This window comes from Camellia sinensis, chromosome 14, assembly GCF_055761805.1.
Source record: "Camellia sinensis isolate YWXY chromosome 14, ASM5576180v1, whole genome shotgun sequence".
Lineage (NCBI taxonomy): Eukaryota > Viridiplantae > Streptophyta > Magnoliopsida > Ericales > Theaceae > Camellia > Camellia sinensis.
This window is the reverse complement of record NC_138974.1, coordinates 77,639,221-77,644,080: the sequence shown is the minus strand read 5'-3', so window position 1 is coordinate 77,644,080 and position 4,860 is coordinate 77,639,221.

Genomic DNA, 4,860 nt, shown 5'->3' with positions numbered 1-4,860 from the left:
CTGTGGAAAATCACACAGAGAACAAACCTTTTGATTAAGTTTCCTCTTTAGCTAAATTCTATGGCGCACAACGAAGACTTGCCACACTCTGCTATTGATGGGCAAACCCCGGAGGGGGACGGGAGGCGCAAAGGTTTTCCTTTTATCTCGCCCATGACAGAGTTAGATCCCTAGAGACGAAACCATGGAGAGACACACGAGAAAGGTAGGGCTCAAGTAAGCCCTGATAGGTAGAGGCAAAAGATGGATCCTAAGGTTCTGGAAGATTGCGTAAGGGAGCAAGACGAATTAATACTAAGAATGGCGACTGACATGGAGACAATGAAGCGCTGGATGAAGGGCAAAGGGATGGCAGAAGAAGAGGCGGGCAAAAATAGAACGCACTCTCGCCACTCAGAAGATCCTGACAGACAAGTCACACCCACTCAGGCGGAAAACAGAAGCCTCAGGACAGGCGACACGCGGTCAAGAACCTCTAGGACTCGTTACTCCAAGTCTGAGAGAACGAGGACTGAAAGATCGTATATGAAGGGAAACAGTTATCGGCCCTCACATTCGCACCAAACAACATCTAGGCACACGGAGTTACCTAGGTCGGCAGACTTGGGTATAATGCTAGATGAAAGGGCTTGAATAAGAGAAGACACTCAGGCTCGTGACCCCCGTAGAGTCTCAGCGCTGCAACGATTGGCTCCCAGAACACATGGGAGTGTCGAGGTTGGAATGCCAAAACCACGTCTTGCCTACGAACCAACAGAAAAAGCATTACCGAGGTTACAAAGCTTGTTGTTAGTTTCGGTGATAGAGAACGCACCATTACCCTCAGGCTTCTACCAGCTCAAATTCACTACTTATGAAGGGAAATCAGACCCCTACATGCACCTGAGCCACTTTCACTAGGTTACGGTCGTATATCAGCGAAACGAGGCTCTAATGTGTATCATGTTTCCTTCCAGCCTTGGTGACATGGGTTTGACATGGTTTGAAAGGTTGCCAGAAGGTAGCATAGCTTCGTGGGCACAACTAGCAGAAACATTTGTGATCAGATTCAAAACGAACACCAAAACGCTAGTGGAGATTGACCAGCTTCTCTCCATAGACATGGGCGAGAAGGAAACATTGAGGTCTTACAATAACCGATATTGGGAAACTTTTAATCAGATTGGAGATTGCCCCACAAACCTAGCTATCGCACAATACAAACGAGGTTTGCTGGCTGGCAATAAATTAAGGGATTCAATGATGATGACGCCACCCCTTACAATGGAGCCCCTAATGGAAAGAGTGCATCAGCACATCCAGGTAGAAGAAGATGTCGCTCGCACCAAAGAAAAAGTTGGCACAACGGCAATGTCAAACAAAAAACCTTCGGCAAAAGTTAACACAGTCGGGCAAGAAGAATAACCGAGCAAAAATAGGTGAGGCAGACAAGCCAACAGAGATGACTCCCAAGCAAGGAAGTTGAGAGTCCACACTACCATCACCACGGTATTCAATAAAAATATCTACCGGATTCTTAGCGAGATACACGATGAACCCTTCGTTCGGCGGCTAACCAAGTTAGGAGAAGCACAATGGGGCTACGATGATAGGTACCGTTGCACCTTCCATGATGAAAACGGGCACCGAACAAAAAATTGTACGCCAATAAGGCAACATCTAAAGGAGTTAGTGGCCGCAGGCCACCTAAACCAATATATTGAAAGGGGAACACGGCCAACCCCCCAGGACTGCAACAAGCCGGATGGGATGCCGATCGACGGTCCGCCCCAAGGCATAATCAATGTAATACATAGGATCATCGAACCTAAATAGGTATGTGAACTCAGAGGGATGATCAAAAAGGCTAAGCACATGAGAGAGATACTAAGTGCACAACTTGCTGTGAAAAGGGAAAAAATGGAGGCAACGAACGTCATCACCTTTTCTGACAAAGACTTAGCAAGGTTACAAAGCTCTCACAACGACGCACTGGTGGTTGCTCTGCGTGTCAAGAATTTCGATATCAAGCAAATCCTAATTGACCAAGGGAGCTCATGCGAGATAATGTACTACAAGACCTTCAAACAAACTAAAATTGGAGGACAAAGACATGGCACCCGCAACATCTCCCCTAGTCGGCTTCAACTTAATGCCAGAATGGCCGATTGGCAAGATGATTCTGCCAGTCAAGGCAGGAACGATGACAAAATAGGTGGAATTTTGGGTATTGAAAGTCTCATCCACTTACAATATAATCTTGGAAAGAGCATGGTTACATGCCATGCAAGCAGTAGCATCAACCTACCACCAGGTATTACGGTTTCCCAACAAAGCCAGAATGATTGAGGAGGTCTAGGGAGACCAAATCATGTCCAAGCAGTGCTTCGTTATAGGAAACGGCAACCGGGCTGCAAAAAGGTTCGTACAAATGGTAGAAGAGCTAGAAAGCAACGAGCTGTTCACAAACGTCGGCAAAGAAGCCGAACAGAAGGCAGTAGAAGACTTGGTAGAGGTAAGGATAGATGAGAAAAATCCAAAGAGGTTCTTTTTGCTCGGCTCGTCTCTGTCCAACATCGAGAGAATAGACATCATGGAATTTTTGACCTCTAACATCAAAGTGTTTTCCTGGGTGCCGTATGACATGCCTGTCATTGACCCCAACTTCATCTGCCATCAACTCAATGTCTACCCAACCACCAGACCAATTATACAGCGAACTCGCCGATTGGCACTCCACCACGTAGAGATAGTGGCATAAGAAATAGGAAACTTGCTAGAAGCAGGGGCAATCAGAGAAGTACACTATCCCAGGTGGATTTCCAACACGGTAGTGGTACAAAAAAAGAACGGCAAATGGCGCGTTTGCATGGACTACAAAACAGTCAACAAAGCATGCCCGAAAGACAGCTTTCCTCTACCACAAATAGACCAACTGGTGGACCTAACTGCAAGGCATAACCGACTTAGCTTTCTTAATGCATATCGCGGTTACCATCAGATCATTATGTATAAACCGGACTAGGAGGTCACATCATTTACAACTCCTAGGGGATTATATTGTTACAAGGTCATGCCCTTTAGCTTAAAAAATGTGAGGGCAACATTCCAACGGATGATCACCAAAATGTTTGAGTCACTGTTAGGCAGAACAATGGAAGCTTACATAGATGATATGGTGGTCAAAAGTAAGAATGAGGGGGACCATCTCAAAGACCTAGATGAGATGTTTTAAATTTTGAAGTCCCATAAGCTGCGACTGAATGCATCCAAGTGCGCGTTCGGCGTGGGGTCAGGCAAATTTCTGGCTTTTTAGTGACCAACCGAGGTATAGAAGCTGATCCATCTCAAATCAAAGCCATCCAAGATCTTAAGAGGCCCAACACAGTCAAGGAGGTGTAGCATCTCACTAGCCTAGCAACTGCGTTAAACTGATTCATAAGTCAGTTTTAGATAAGTGTCGACCGTTCTTCTAAGCACTAAAGGCCAAGTTTGAGTGGGATGACGAGTGCGACCGTGCTCTGGAAAGCCTGAAAGAATACATGGTCTCCCCACCGTAGTTGGTAACCCTATTACCATGTGAGGAACTCCTTTTTATACTTAGAGGTTTCCCAGCATGCAGTTAGTGCAGTGTTGGTACAGGCTGAGTGAATACAACACCTGCCTATCTTTTATGTTAGCAAGACATTGCTGGGCGCTGAAACAAGGTACCTTCCATTGGAGAAGTTGGACTTAGCTTTGATGATGACTTCCAAAAAATTGTCGCACTACTTCCATGCCCACACTATGATTATTTTAACAGCTTTCCCATTAAAAGCCTTATTTGAGAGGGCGAATTTTTCTGGTTGAATTTTGAAATGGGCATTGGAGTTAGGGTAGTTCGACATTAAGTTTCGGCCAAGAACTGCAATAAAAGCACAAGCTTTAGCAGACTTCGTGGCCAAATTTGCCTCAAGAAGTCATCAAGTTTACCCGATCAACTTAACTAAGGAAAGGGGGATAGGTGTCGCAGTGATAGTGTAGCCCCCATAGCAGGGCACTCAACTGCATAGCAAACCGTTCAGCCTTTCATAAAGGGAAGAAAGAGCAACCCGCAGTACGACAAGCAAAGACCCGGCTGAAAGTCTAGTCCTAAACAATAAGGACCAGATCATAACGACGACCAATAACTTCTAAGAAAATAGCATCGGCGGCGACGCCCCTAATCCTAAGGCGCCATCAGATCCCTCTATTTGTTGGAAGTTGTTTGTAGGAGAGATGTAGAAGCTCTTCGTTGATGGAGCGTCCAACAGACACGGTGCAGGACTCGGCATAGTTCTCATCTCAAGGGAAGGCTTGGTTATTGAATAGGCAATCAACCTTGGCTTTCCAGCATCCAACAACGAGGCGGACTATGAAGCATTATTAGCAGGTTTGAAGTCAGTATTTTGCATGAAGGCCACCGAGCTGATAGTATACAGTGACTCCCAACTAGTAGTCAACCAAATTTCGAGCGACTACGAAGCACGGGATGATAGAATAGCCAAGTACCAAGAGTTGGTCAGAATGGAGATCATGAAGTTTGAAGTAGTTTGGATAGAGCAAATCGGTCGAAAGGAAAATAGTAAAATAGATGAGCTAGCCGATTTTGCATCAATCACAGATACGTCTATCCCACACCCATTGTTAATTGACTTCCTACCCAAACCAAGTATTGAAGAGCAAGAAACAGCCGAAACATGTTGCGCCGATCTAGTCCCTTTCTCGATGGTTCCCATCATAGTGTTTTTAAAAGATGGCATCTTACCTGAAGAAAAGAAAGAAGCCAACAAAATTAGAGCAAAATCACAGCGATTTTGACTCTCCCCATCACTAGTATTGTACAAAAAATCCTTCACAGGA